Source organism: Periplaneta americana, chromosome 14, assembly GCF_040183065.1.
Source record: "Periplaneta americana isolate PAMFEO1 chromosome 14, P.americana_PAMFEO1_priV1, whole genome shotgun sequence".
Taxonomy (NCBI): domain Eukaryota; kingdom Metazoa; phylum Arthropoda; class Insecta; order Blattodea; family Blattidae; genus Periplaneta; species Periplaneta americana.
In genome coordinates this window covers 141,037,838-141,053,909 of record NC_091130.1, presented here as the reverse complement: position 1 = coordinate 141,053,909, position 16,072 = coordinate 141,037,838, and the positions used below count along the sequence as shown (strand labels likewise).

General features: G+C 35.8%; 1 protein-coding gene across 3 annotated transcripts in view; it reads left to right on the top strand.

Moving 5' to 3' along the window:
* mtd (TLD domain-containing protein mustard) overlaps positions 1-16,072 on the top strand; it is a 1,649,382-nt gene that overhangs the window by 403,707 nt on the left and 1,229,603 nt on the right. The gene's annotated exons all lie outside the window — the stretch shown is intronic.

The following is a 16,072-nucleotide window of genomic DNA, read 5'->3' as shown; positions in this document are numbered from 1 at the left end:
CTGACAGAAACTGAACTATACGGACTCTGCTATACGTTTCACTGAGACACATTTTAATTAGTCGACCTAGTTTCTTGGGAATACCAAATTCAATAAGAATATCATATAAAACTTCTCTCTTAACCGAGTCATATGCGTTTTTTAAATCTATGAATAACATTATTATTATTGTTGTTATTATTATTATTATTATTATTATTATTATTATTATTATTATTATTATTATTATTATTATTATTTTGGCACATGACCGTATTTAACATTATACGGATGATATGAAGACAATGTCCTCTTTTCTGTGAAACTCAGAAGCTTTACCCTCCTCCACATGTAGCGCACTATTTGCACAGTGTCACGGCCATTGCAGAACTTGTCGCGCGCATGTGGAATGCATGTTGAGCTACAGGTGACTTCATAATGGATTCAATTACACGAGATGGAATGATTGCCTTTTAAACAACCACGCTGTAGCCCGTATTGTGCATTGCCCTTGGTCCACTTGGATAAGAGCCAACCACGTGTCCTCCAAGGGTGTGGGGAAAAGCAACGATTGGTGGTTACACTGCCTATTCCTAAAGTATGGCCAAATTTCATACAGAGGTGAAGGTCCTGAGCTTCATATCATCAGTATAATAACGTGTATTTAAAAATTAATTGAACTTGCACAATTATTATACTGCATTATATTATACAGGGTGAACTGTAATTCGAGCGTATGCAAGCCATCACGCAATTTACCATTGCAAACTATATCTAAATAATTCTTTCTGATAATTGCGTCCGGGCCCTAATTTCCGAGAAAAATTGAGCTCAAATTACACAATCTGGCAACGTTTTCTCCCTCTATACTGTCGCTACTCCCAACTCCTAAACGATAGGTTTGTTTCTGCGCCGAGTTGTTTGACAACTGTTCCAACCTCAACTATCGTTCATTATCAGCGATGATCTGAATTTAATTTCAAACAATTCCTGCACGAACGCTCATGTACTGTAAAATAATTTACTAATCTCGTATCTAGATGTAATTAAATTTCACAGTATATTTTAATTACCAAATATAGATAAGCATGGAAACATAATATTAATGCAAAAAGTACGAATGTGCCAGTACACTGGATAAACGTAAATTATACTACCTTCATGCGAATGCGTCCATGTGTTTTCCATTTGAGATTGGTTTCGCTTGATCCACAAATTTTTCTGACCGTCAGAAAATGGTTGGTTACGGTTTGATATGCGGCAAGAACGCCTGACTTCAATCTCTGATCACATATACAGGGACATCACTTTATTTTTACCAACATTTTTAACATTAACCTGGCTATACTCGGAAACACTGTTTCCCCCTTCCATTACAGGAGTTTGGTGTTACTAGTGCAATATGTAAACAAATCATTTTACTAGGTATAGGCGGAGAGAAAAGTAGTGTATCCATTTATGTTATAGGGAAATACGATATTACGATTTTCAGTTTGATCATCACTTTTACGGATTTTATCAAAATACAGTACATTAGTAACATTTTTTTTTCAAAAAACTCAACTTTTCAGGCGGCTATGTTCGTTATGTAATGTCTACTTTATTTAGCATATTAATTATTGATGTTATCATACAATATAGAGAGTGCATTTAAATTGAGGGGGTCATAAGTAAAGGGCTGTAAGTGCGCTTAAGTTACTTTTGAGAAAATGGGGTTTAAATATTTAAGCTTTCGTAAAATCGGTGAAATTTTTTATTTAAATTTTAATGTGTGATGCGATTAAAATATCCCTTTGCCACTAAAATTTTAGATACTTTTGCTTACACTGGATGCACTTAACTCATGTTATTACAAATGTCACTAGCATTCCTTTGCTTCTAGCCACCTCAATTCAAAAAAAGCTAATCTGAATTTTTAAACAAGTTGCTGAAAATGGTTGCCGTTCATTACAATGCAGGCTTCAATTCAGTACGCATATTATTAAAAACATTTTGAAGCATATTCTCTGAAATTGAATTTATCGTTTCTTGAATATAATTTTTAGTACGATATTATTAATATAGGTTCTTTCTTCTATAGAAAACGCAATCATATTTATGAAACACACTATACACTGCAGTGTTTACTTCACTGCTTGAAGACTTCGAATGCAACAGCGGCCGTAAGTTTGTGTGTCTGACGGGAGCAAGGACATTAGTGAAGGGGTGAGAGTGAAGTACATTCAGAAATGCAGGTACAGTAAAAATGCAAGTAAAAATAAAATGATGTCCCTGTATATTAGATTGGGCATTCCCATGTTATAAAATGGCAACATAAAACGGAGAACAACCACTAGGATCTCCACTGTCGGAAATGAATTTTCTTGTATTGACCGCTAGATGGAAGTATACAGCTGCAAGCTATTACTCTTTGCAATTGCATCAGGGTTATAACGTGACTTCTTTTGCAGTAGCTAGTTGGCAGCATAGTGAAAATAATTAAAGTTATTGTCTTGAAAGTGCATTACGCTGATCAATCTGTTATATGTGGTCAAGACTTTAATCGGCAAGTAGTCAGAGTTTGAAGTTATTGCTGGACGAACAGTAAAGTCGATGTGTGCGTGTGTATGACTAGGGCTCGGAAGTCGATACATCACAGACAATGTAGGATGCAATATAAACGCGTTTCATTTCAACACGAACCAAAATAGTCTACTTTTATTTTTACTTTTCGATCTTTTAATGTCTATTGGTCATTTTTAAGGAAATGTTCTACTTTCTGTTGCATTTTTGCCATTTTCTGCTTTTTAATGGGACTTTTTTACGTTCTGGTCGTAGTCTATATTCTAAAATCTGCAGATTGCTGACACAATTCGATTGCATCATGCAGAAATTTTCTTTACTGTTGCAACAGACATGATTCCTGATCACATGTGTCACGTGCTTCCTCCCATTCAACGCAACAAGAACAAATACTGCAATCGTAGTGCCCGCAGTCGGTATGTTATTGTATTCACACGTGAAGACGTGCAAATGCTGAAAGTAAAGTAAAATAAAGAAATATTATTATGGTGTACGGAAGTACATATGATATTTCCGTGCAGGAGTTCTGCATTATCACGATGAAGGATGGGTGGAGCGGAGAAAAATTCTATTGGGCACCGGCACTCGAATCCGGGTTTTCAGCTCTGCGTGCCGACGCCTTATCCACTAAGCCATACCGAATTCCAGTTTCGATGCCTGATTGAATCCTTCTCAGTTTAAGTTCTACCTCTCAGTTCCCCATATCATATGCAGGCCTACTTCGGTACATCATAATAATATGATATGCGTAAAATAATCACTTACTGATTTAAGACGGCGCTCTTTCCGTCGGATCCCGGCTACGTAATCACTCGTAATGAGTGCACCTCTGTACATAGGTTGGCTTAAACTAGATAAGAAAAGAAATTTACATTTACTTCTCCTTCTCTTCGAAATTTTGAACTCTTCTATTCCTTCGTACCTGTCGTCTCGCTTCACTTACCTTTCTTCCCACCACAATCTGAACATACGCTCTCGTCATGAAACAGTACTAACAATACCATCCCATCGCACCTCCTCATACTCATCCTCTTTCACAATAGCCCTGCCAAGACTCTGGAATTCGTTACCTGCTAGCATCAGGGACTGTCGAAATAAAACTGAATTCAAACGCAAACTTACTAGGCACTTGGTCAGTAATTGAGACTCGTTCAGACATGGTTTCTTGTAAATAGTTCTCTTAATCTATCACAAAATATTTCAATATCAGGTAATTTCATTACTATAGATTTTTGTTATTGTAGGTTTAATTTGTAATTCAGTAAATACAAAAATATTCTTTGTTCTTAACTTCTACGATAAAATGTCTAGCTTTCATTAATCAGGTAATCTTGTCGTACTTTAATTTCTATTGTAATTGTAAATTTAATATTGATTGTAATTTTATTCTTCATATTATAGTTGTAATCCCCTGGTAGAGGGGCAGAGAAGGCCTGACGGCTTTATCTCTACCAGGTTAAATAAATAAATACTACTACTACTACTACTAAAATGGTGTGTTGGACATTGTGCCACTGTCACACATCTGTGACACAGTGCATGAGGGTTGGCCACTAAAGGCAAACTAAGAAGTGGAACTTAGACTGAGAAGGATTCAATCCGGCATCGGAACTGGAATCCGTTGTGTTATTACTAAAATCTTGGTAATTTTTTTTTTAATCTAGTGTCACATTTTCGAAAATTTAAGATCATTTTATTAGTTATTTTTCTGTGATTTTTAGATCATCAACTTCCGAGCCCCACTTAAGACAGTTGGAAACCTCGTAACTCATCGTTCGGACCGCACATGTCAGAAACGTTCATCCCTATACCCTGAAATGCATCTTGGTTCATTTTGATATCTCTGTTAGTTCTTTCACAGCAGGAGTTTCTAATTTCATGACTCTCTGAGTGAATTTGGCTCCCTATACACAGTGCGAACAAATATTTATTCTACGTCAAAAGGAATCGACCGTGGCCCATTTTAAGGCCTTAATCCGACTCTCGTTTGTCATATTCACTTTGTTACGCGAAATACTCTCATCGCTCCAACGCATTATTGTTCCATTGCATGTGGATAACCTTGCGGGCCCAGGTTGCAAGGCGTGGCAATTCAATTTACGACTGTTTGTTGGTGGTGCAAAGTGTCATGTTCGTGTTTTAGGAGGGCTATCGTCTTCCTACGTCCCCGCTTGTGCAACAGTTTTCTTTCTATATTGGTCCGGCTTCCCTCTCCCAAGTTCATTCTTCCGAGTCTAGTCAACAGATGTTCTGTGTTCTGCAACTTATTGCAGTTGGACTCCTCACTCCACATTTCACGAAGCTTTATTTTATTTCGTCGTACGGTCCAACAAGAAAGGGGGGGGCCTTCACTCTTCAGTGCCTTTTAAAAGGAAGCTGAAGGTTAAGCTCTCTTGACTGTTAGATTGATTCATGAAGAACTAGAAATTTCGACAATTCAAGAATATATTTCACATCAAGCCTTCTGCACGTACACAAAGTCGTACAGCAGCACAAACCCACTAATTTCTTCATTAGGAAATTACAACCCTGCGTTAGACAAACATAAAAGACCTAAGAGCGTACTCCACCCTCTAGCTTGGAACGACAACGTACAAGACGAATACCAACTTGAACAATAAATAACCACTTGACTCCACACACAGACAAAGCTATTAATGCATTAATAATGTTATTTCTCTGTTTCAGGGTCATCACGTTATTGGCAGTTTAGATCCATTGTCCCAATTGTTAACACTTTTATGGACCTTTAATGTATGTGAATTTTGAATAATGATTAAATTAAAACCTCCCACCCGAACATATTCCGACCAAACTATAGCCAATTGGCTTGTCGTCAGCACGACATCTCATCCTGCTCTAGGTTTTTCCGTGGTTTCCCTTGAGCAATAAGACAAATGTCGGGATGAGCCCTAAAAGAAATGGGCCACGGACCACTTCCCTTCCCCCACTCTTTCTCTTCTACTATCACAAAGAACTTGCTAATTTCTTAGATACCAACCCTGAATTATGACAATAGGGGAACATAAATATATTGTAAGTTCACAGGGCTAACGGCTTCGAAGCTGGGTACCTGGTTCTAATGAAGTGCACTGGTAGCAAAAAAGCATGGGGGCATGAGATAGTTACTCTGCCTGTCATTAAAAATTCACTTCACCAAATCCCCAAGGTAAAAAAAAAAAGCTCTCTTGACAGACTCTATGTACAGACGTGGACAAATTATTAACAAAATTGACGATTTTTATGATAATTCTGTTTACAAAATTTAACTTTTCAATTTAGACTACAGTTGACAATTTTGCATATTTCTATCATTACAGTAGATAGAAATATGCAAAAATGTCAACTGTAGTTTAAATTGAAGAGTCAAATTTTGTAAAAATATATCATAAAAATCTTCATATTTTGCTAATAATTTGTAAATATGCAAAAATGTCAACTGCAGTCCAAATTGAAGAGTCAAATTTTGTAAAAATATAAAATTAAAATCTTCAGTTTTGCTAATAATTTTGAAATATCCAAAATATAAACTCTAGTCCAAATTGAAAAGTCAAATTTTGTAAAAATATATATAATAAAAATCTTCAGTTTTGCTAATAATTTGTAAATATGCAAAAATATCAAATGCAGTCCAAATTGAAGAGTCAAATTTTGTAAAAAATATACAGTACAAATCTTCAATTTTGCTAATAATTTCGAAATACGCAAGAATGTCAACTGTAGTTTAAACTGAAGAATCATATTTTGTAAAAATATGTAACAGAAATCTTCCATTTTGCTAATAATTTGTCCACGTCTGTAATGAAATATGCACTGCGAAATGCACACTACAAGGGTGACAAATGAAATGAACAGCGCTACTTTTCGTTCTAGTTAAATATTTGTTTTTACCGACCGAAGTCGTTTATATTGAAACGTGCAGTTTCACTGCAATCAATAACCCACCACATATTCAGTCGGAGCATTAACTGAGTCAACTGACTTTTCATGGGACTTTAAAATTTTATGAATGGACATTATTATAATTTAATTAACTAGAATGGTCATCATCATCAACATTTCACGGCTTAAGCCATTTAGTCTCGTTCCGGTCTCATAGATTTCAATTAAAAAGTTGTATCCATCTCTTCTTTGGCCTACCAACACTTCTTCTACCCTCTGGATTATAATCTAAAATAATTTTTGGTATTCGGCCTGGTTTCATACTCTGAACATGCTCCTTCCAATTGTCCCTACATTGCTCTATTTTATCTATCAGTTTAGAGATATTTAATTCATTCCTGATATCTTCATTTTTTCTTTTATCCAAAAGTGTGCAACCGGCTACACTACGTAAAAACCTCATTTCAGCTGCTTCTATAGTTTTTTCTTCTTTCTTGGTTAAAGTCCAAAATTCACTACCATACAGCAATATAGGTACAACCATAACTTTATAGAATTTTAGTTTGGTTTCTCTTCTAGTGTATTTCAGGGATCCCTTTATTGTGCCACATATAAAATTAAATTTACTAAGTTTATTAAAAAGATCTTCCTTATTAAAATAGGAGATATTACAGCCTAGATAGTTAAAATTATTTACTTGCTCAGTAGGTTTCCCATCCAAAATAATTTTTGCTCGTAAGGTATCTGGCCCTTTAAAAGCTAAAACTTTAGTTTTCTTTGTTGATATATTAAGATTATAATTTTTAAGAATACTATTTAGTTGAAATGTGGCCTTCTGTAAATCATTTTCTGAGCTAGAAATGAGAACCTGGTCGTCAGCAAAAAGTAACGTATCTAATATTTGTTCTTGTATTTTAAAATGTGAATCTATATTTGTCTGCCAATGAAATATGGCATCATCAATATAAACATTAAAGAGAGGAGGCGAAAGTGGACATCCCTGTCTTACACCTCTATTTATGGTTGCCGTTATATCATTTTTATGTCTCGTTCCAGTTTCAACCAATATCTTGTTTTTTACATACAAACTTCTTATTACAGTTATTAAAATGTTGAGGTACTCCTTTCTGTTTCATGATATTCCATAGTTTATTTCTATTAACTTTATCAAAGGCCTTTTCAAGGTCTACAAACAGTATAAAAGTTGGTATATTATATTCTCTATGTTTCTCAAATATCTGGTTAATAGTAAAAATACAACTAGAATGGTAATAATGCTAATAAAATTAATAATAGTAGTAATAATAATAATAATAATAATCTTCCCTTTTGCAGTTTTGGGTAACTTGCCCATTCTGCGACTATACAAAGGAGGGCCAGCGTATAGAGAATTACAAGTATGGACACTTCGCGTCGGTACCTTTGAAGTAGCAGATCTGATTTCAATGACCTTCAAACCATCTTGAGCGTGAGATTCTGCTTTTTCCCTAGAGTTGGCGCTGACATCACACCAGTTAGCAATAGACACATGACATAATTAGGAACATTAAATCCAGACGTTTGAGATGGGCAGGGCATGTAGCACGTATGGGCGAATCCAGAAATGCATATAGAGTGTTACTTGGGAGACCGGAGGGAAAAAGACCTTTGGGGAGGCCGAGACGCAGATGGGAGGGTAATATTAAAATGGATTTGAGGGAGGTGGGATATGATGATAGAGACTGGATTAATCTTGCACATGATAGGGACCGATGGCGGGCTTATGTGAGGGCGGCAATGAACCTGTGGGTTCCTTAAAAGCCATTTGTAAGTAAGTAATTATTATAAATGTTGTAAATACAAATGGAGTTAGATTTGAATGAAGAGTAATAAAAATTGAAGTGAGATCTAAGATAAGGTTAATGATAAATCTATAACGTTATTAGTGGTATCGTTAACTTGAAGATAATAACATCTATCGCATTTATGACATCACAGCTTGCTGACTTCCCACTTTTATGACAGCAGTAAACATCTTAATCGACGAAGTAATAATACAGGGAAGAAGTTCGATGGTATCTGGTGAAAAGGCTGGCGTTGTGCATGTCTTAAATGAGGAACGTGTTGGAACTTGGTGCCTTGTGTACTGAAGCACGTTGTGAACTCTTGAAATGTCTCCGTAATGATTCTGACGTTTACAACGCCACTAAACTTGTATTTCGACTCAACTGATAACTGAATTCTCTATACATTGATATATCACATTCACGAATTTACTTTCACTTTCTTTAGTTGTGATATTAAGGGGAGAGGATGGTATTTTTTAAAACTTTTTTCCTATTTGGTGTAAATATTATTTTTTTTTATGTAGAGAGCTCATAGGGTGTTTGAGAATAAGGTTCTTAGGAAAATATTTGGGGATAAGAGGGATGAAGTTACAGGAGAATGGAGAAAGTTACACAACACAGAACTGCACGCATTGTATTCTTCACCTGACATAATTAGGAACATAAAATCCAGAAGTTTGAGATGGGCAGGACATGTAGCACGTATGGGCGAATCCAGAAATGCATATAGAGTGTTAGTTGGGAGGCCGGAGGGAAAAAGACCTTAAGGGAGGCCGAAACGTAGATGGGAAGATAATATTAAAATGGATTTGAGGGAGGTGGGATATGATGGTAGAAACTGGATTAATCTTGCTCAGGATAGGGACCAATGGCGGGCTTATGTGAGGGCGGCAATGAACCTCCGGGTTCCTTAAAAGCCAGTAAGTAAGTAAGTGAGCTCACAGCTGTAGGAACTCAACCAAATATAAATATTTTGAAAAAAAAAATTATTTTGGGGGCCCAAATTTGAAAAAAAAATATACCCAATGCAGGATTGTACTAAAACCGATATATCTAAACCGTTTTTAAAAATAGATTCAAACTTTTTTTTGCAATGTACTTGCAAAAGCGTGTTCTACAAGCTGTCTGTAACAGAATTTTGATATTAGTCCTTACGTTTGTAAAATAAATAATTAAAATTTAATAACAATTTTCTGATTTTCTTTCTTGCAAACAAACGGACGTATTTTTTAAATAAAATCAATTAACAAAATTCTGTTACAGAGAAACTTTTTCTAATAGTCTAAAGAATGTGTGCTCTAAATTTCATGCATGTATCTCTAATAGTTCAGAAATTATATCCATTTTTGTCTGGCAATGTAGCAAAAAAAAAATGAAGTTACTGGAAACCGATAAAAGTGGGCGTGAGATTTAAAAATTCATAGCGCAGGAAGTTTAAAAATGACGTCTCAACATCCGATAAGGGCACAAATACCCACAAAATGTTATGCAGTGCATTCCACGCATATCAAAGAGTATTTTAAAGAAAACAAATTAATTTAATTTACCGGAAACAACAATAAAAGTGGGCGAGCGACTTAAAAATCCATAACGCAGGAAGTTTAAAAATGTGACTCAACATCCGATAAGGGCACAAATACCCACAAAATGTTATGCAATGCATTCCACACATATCACAGGGTATTTTAAAGAAAAAATTTACTCATTTTTAACCAAAAAAAAAAATACCATCCTCTCCCCTTAATGTATTGTGTGATGTTCAATTTTGAATTTTATAGGAGGTAGAGTGGACCCCGGGGCCGTTCTAGAAGTGTTGGAAACAATAAAAACTCTGGGATTGAACCCGGGACCTTCCAGTACGTAGCTCTTGACTATGTTTATATATATTTTCGAACATGTGGTGATTATAGGCTACTAGTGGCTTGTGCAGCAAATGCTGCTGCAAACTAAGTTCGTTAGACGTTCAAATAAAATTTTTTCAGATTTATTTTCAATGAAGAATACTTGTCTTTTTGATAGTTATTTACTTCCATAATAATGAAACATACTCCCTCTCAATGGATTTTTTTAGGCCAAATACTTTTTATTGAACCTATCCAACTTCAGTTTTTGAGTTTCAACGCGAAAACGCAAGTATCAATGTCAGGACAATAGCAGTAGCAATTTCAGGCCATTGTGGATTGTAGGCAAAAGTTAAAAAAATGTCAGGTTTCTAAGCTTTCGAACAATAGCATTTTCGTATAGCTGCTGCATGTAGCACTTGAAATGTAGAGCGTAAAATAATTTTATCCTACTAAGAGATCTTGCTGAAATGATCTGGAGACTACAACATTTTCTAGGCCTCTTATTTTATCAGTAAGTAACACCTTTTTATCTTTCTTTAGGAACTGTAATTTTTGCGCTCTCTCGAGCCAATACTGAAGACAACGACATATCAATATCTACACTACACCGCCATTAAGTAGGCTATATGAAAAAGATCCAACCCCACTGGTTGAATAAGTATAAAAATATTTTATTTTTAATAACAATACTATTATCTTACTTAAGTTTTGTAGTTGTATATAGCAGTCACTCAGTAAATTATAGAAATGAAGATCTAAATTAAGATATTCTCTACATTTACTTACATAACCATAAAACGTTTCACTTTCATGTCATCAATATAGCATCAATATTATGTAAAATTAATGAAGAATAGACGCATCATGATATTAACTATAATAATATTTAATTTCTAATGGTAATAATGTCATCAAACCACTTCAAGTTTCGTAGATTTGAATATCCAATACACAGCAGTACTCAGAAAATTATACACTGCAGAATCAGTTTTTAATAACAAATTGAATTGAGCTCTACAGTAAATATGTCGGCAATCCTGCAGGTCATGGCCTTCGTATAATAGCCTATTGTTTATTGTAGTGTGTGTTTTGTTCTGAAATTCAATCAAATCGGCCGTGATTGAATAAAATTAGTTCTCAAAACTGACAACAGATGGATTTTGGTAAATAGGAAAATTATGTAGGAAAATTGACATTTCACTGAAAACTACTACTTTTCCGAAAAACTTTAGATGCCAGGCATGAAAATGAGGGGCCACTCATTAAAATCCGTTCAGCCGTTTTCCCGTAATTTCTATTACCAGTTCAAATTATATATATACTTATATTTTAATCTATACCTAGTCCATATTCGTAGTTAATTTTATATGCATACGGTAATTACTTTTATGCTACACAGTGCTGTACGACTTTTCAAATAGGTTTTCAACCTGAAGAGGATATATTTTTGGCATATAACTATGTCTTTCTCCTTACTAAGTACGAGTGAGTAACTTTGGAATTAACCATCATATAAAAACGCAACATCCTTTGTTCCCCTTGTGTTACCTGTGTTCTTCTTGTCTTCCTCTTTTTCGCCCTATTTTTTTCCTTTTTCTCCTTATATTCTCATTTTCACTCTGTAATTCCCCTTTATCCTTGTATGCACCTTGATCTCCTTTTATTCCCCTTGTTCTCCTTGTATTCACGTTATTCTCATTGTCTTTCTACTGTCAGCCTTCTCGCCTCTCGTTTTCCTTGTTTTCTCTCGTTCTCCTTGTATTCCCCTTGTTCTCATATTCCCCTTGTTCTCCTTGTATTCCCCTTGTTCTCTTTGTATTCCCCTTGTTCTCTTTGTATTCCCCTTGTTCTCCTTGTATTCCCCTTGTTCTCTTTGTATTCCCCTTGTTCTCTTTGTATTCCCCTTGTTCTCTTTGTATTCCCCTTGTTCTCTTTGTATTCCCCTTGTTCTCCTTGTATTCCCCTTGTTCTCTTTGTATTCCCCTTGTTCTCTTTGTATTCCCCTTGTTCTCTTTGTATTCCCCTTGTTCTCTTTGTATTCCCCTTGTTCTCCTTGTATTCCCCTTGTTCTCTTTGTATTCCCATTGTTCTCTTTGTATTCCCCTTGTTCTCCATGTATTCCCCTTGTTCTCCTTGTATTCCCCTTGTTCTCTTTGTATTCCCCTTGTTCTCATATTCCCCTTGTTCTCTTTGTATTCCCCTTGTTCTCTTTGTATTCCCCTTGTTCTCCTTGTATTCCCCTTGTTCTCTTTGTATTCCCCTTGTTCTCTTTGTATTCCCCTTGTTCTCTTTGTATTCCCCTTGTTCTCTTTGTATTCCCCTTGTTCTCCTTGTATTCCCCTTGTTCTCCTTGTATTCCCCTTGTTCTCTTTGTATTCCCCTTGTTCTCTTTGTATTCCCCTTGTTCTCCTTGTATTCCCCTTGTTCTCCTTGTACTCCCCTTGTTCTCTTTGTATTCCCCTTGTTCTCTTTGTATTCCCCTTGTTCTCTTTGTATTCCCCTTGTTCTCCTTGTATTCCCCTTGTTCTCTTTGTATTCCCCTTGTTCTCTTTGTATTCCCCTTGTTCTCATATTCCTCTTGTTCTCTTTGTATTCCCCTTGTTCTCTTTGTATTCCCCTTGTTCTCCTTGTATTCCCCTTGTTCTCCTTGTATTCCCCTTGTTCTCCTTGTATTCCCCTTGTTCTCCTTGTACTCCCCTTGTTCTCTTTGTATTCCCCTTGTTCTCCTTGTATTCCCCTTGTTCACTTTGTACTCCCCTTGTTCTCCTTGTTTTCCTCTTCTCTTTATATTCTCCTTGTTCTTTATGTTCTTCTTGCCTTCCTATTGTTCAGCTTGTACTCTCCTTCGGGCAAATCGCAATATAGCGAACGTAGAAGCTCCGCCCACGACCCCTTCCACTTTTCCCCTACTAGCTCATCACACACTCTACGTGATAGTTGAGTGTTGTGTCGAATACATATTTTATGTGGGTGGGGATAACTTCCTCTACTGGTGTTCGCTATATTTGCGATTTATCTTCTTCTTCTTCTCTTGTTCTCCGTACATTCCCCTTGTACTCTCTTTATTCACGTTGTTATCGGTATCTTTCCATTGTTTCCTTGTCTTCCCATTGTTCTCCTTGTATTCCCTTGTTAACTGGCTTACTAAAATTCTATTTCACTAATGTTAGTTTCACCAAATGTTTGAACGGAGCTCCCATTTTCAGTTGACTATCTATATGCGGTAAACAAATTACGATCGCAAAGTATGTTTTACAGAACTGTTAAGAATTTTCCGTTTGAAATGCTGGCAAACAAAGAAACAAATGGTAGGGAATGGATAAAAACATAAGAGAGGATTTAAAGATTAGAAGAAATAAAGTACTCTAATACAAAAAAATAGATATTAATTGACTTCCTAAAATTCTATTTCACTAATGTCACCTTCACCAAAACGTTTGAACGGAGCCCCTATTTGCAATTTGAAATTTTGGCAAACAAAGAAACAAATGTTAGGGAAGTGATAAAAACAAATGCTAGGGAAGTGATAAAAATAAACAAATGCTGTGGAAGTGATAAACAGCAGTGTCCTTCCGTATCGTTTTATTGGTCAAAAGTAGTATGACATAGTAAAAGTGTTATAGTCAGTATAAAATCACACCCTTGACAATCAAACGAGATCACAGTCAACATTTATTCCAATCGTGTTATTAGTCACGAAGTTACAGTACAGTCTACTATATACAGTCACGAAGCTTGAGTTTTGAGGGTGCTAGAAACAATAGACTGTGACGGTTCTATTTTGCATTGCCTGTAATGAGACGATATTAGCGATCCTAGTGGTGAGCAACTATGTAATGTTTGCATATTTACTACATATTGAGCTTCGCGACTGTATATACTAGACTGTGGTTACAGTATGAGAATGGATCACCCTGTAAACGTTACGTCGCCGTTTCCATCCTGGTACCCCATGTGTCGGTCTGATTTCAAAGTCTTATTCACTTAAAAAAAGAAAAACATATAGGCTAAACATAATTTAAATTAATTCTAAGTTTCCTTTATAATATAACCTGATAACTCGTCATTGAACGAATATCTTTGCCGTACAGGTGAAGATACTGTTCTGTGGCCCTGTTCGAACTACACGGCCTCAAATTAACCTCCAAATGCTCACCTGTAATGACAAGATTGTGACGCAGTCATGACGTGTGTTTATACAATAATGACCACGCCTGTTGCATTAACCTCTAGGTAAGAATTACCGAAGAATTCTGTGAAAGAGTGAACTATGTTACGTTTTTAATCTTAGAGTCTCTAATTTATTTATTGAAGTAAGTTCAATATTGTTCTTACTATATTTTAAGTGCGAGCTAAAGCAAGGAGATGCACTATCACCTTTACTTTTTAACTTCGCTCTAGATTATGCCATTAGGAAAGTTCAGGATAATAGACAGAGTTTAGAATTGAACGGGTTAAATCAGCTTCTTGTCTATGCGGATGACGTGAATATGCTAGGAGAAAATCCACAAACGATTAGGGAAAACGCTGAAATTCTAGTTGAAGCAAGTAAAGCGATAGGGTTGGAAGTAAATCCCGAAAAGACAAAGTATATGATTATGTCTCGTGATCAGAATATTGTACGAAATGTAACTATAAAAATTGGAGATTTATCCTTCGAAGTGGTGGAAAAATTCAAATATCTTGGAGCAACAGTAATAAATATAAATGACACTGGGGAGGAAATTAAACGCAGAATAAATATGGGAAATGCCTGTTATTATTCGGTTGAGAAGCTTTTGTCATCTAGTCTGCTGTCAAAAAATCGGAAAGTTAGAATTTATGAAACAGTTATATTACTGGTTGTTCTGTATGGTTGTGAAACTTGGACTGTCACTTTGAGAGAGGAACAGAGATTAAGGGTGTTTGAGAATAAGGTTGTTAGGAAAATATATGGGGCTAAGAGGGATGAAGTTACAGGAGAATGGAGAAAGTTACACAACGCAGAGCTGCACGCATTGTATTCTTCACCTGACATAATTAGAAACATAAAATCCAGACGTTTGAGATGGGCAGGACATGTAACACGTATGGGTGAATCCAGAAATGCATATAGAGTGTTAGTTGGGAGGCCGGAGGGAAAAAGACCTTTGGGGAGGCCGATACGTAGGTGGGAAGATAATATTAAAATGGATTTGAGGGAGGTGGGATATGATGGTAGAGACTGGATTAATCTTGCTCAGGATAGGGACCAATGGCGGGCTTATGTGAGGGTGGCAATGAACCTCCGGGTCCCTTAAAAGCCAGTAAGTAAGTATATTTTAAGTGTATTATTTGAGTTGTAAAATAAGTTAACTTCTTGTTTATGTCTTTTATTTACACATTGTTTTTAAGTTCAGTTTTCTTATATTGTTATAGAATTCAACGCAGTATTTACTAATTATATTTCTATACCACTTAACATGAAGAAATTGTCGAGGAATGGTTTAAAAATTGACTGTTATTTTTATAAATGTTTGGGCCTCTTCGCAATCCTGCCCTGAATGTAGCTGTTATTGTTCCTGCCTTCAGAATATTTGCGTATTTCGTTTTTTGCTTTGTCCGCCAGAGGTAGCTGCGGTCTCACAAGATCCAGCAGAGACATTAGTGTTTCCCAGAGCTTGTTAATCAGACACTGCCTCCCTTCATATGCCGTAAATATACTACATCGAGCCCTGGTTCAACTACTTCGTTATGTTAAGGATTTGTATTGCCTCTTAAAAATCAACGTACATCTCAAACTTCGGGTCAGATTTCAAGCGTGATAGTCAACTGATGATTGACTACTACAACGCTTAGCTACTTTTTAAAATGTTAACGTTCTGCTTTTGTTCATAATCATTCAGTATTCTTTAAAAGACAAAGTATAATAGACGTTGATAGTAAGAATTTCGACGTAGAACAGCACCTTTCTCCTCACTATGTGTGTGGAATAATTTAAGAATTGAACATTTTCCTTTC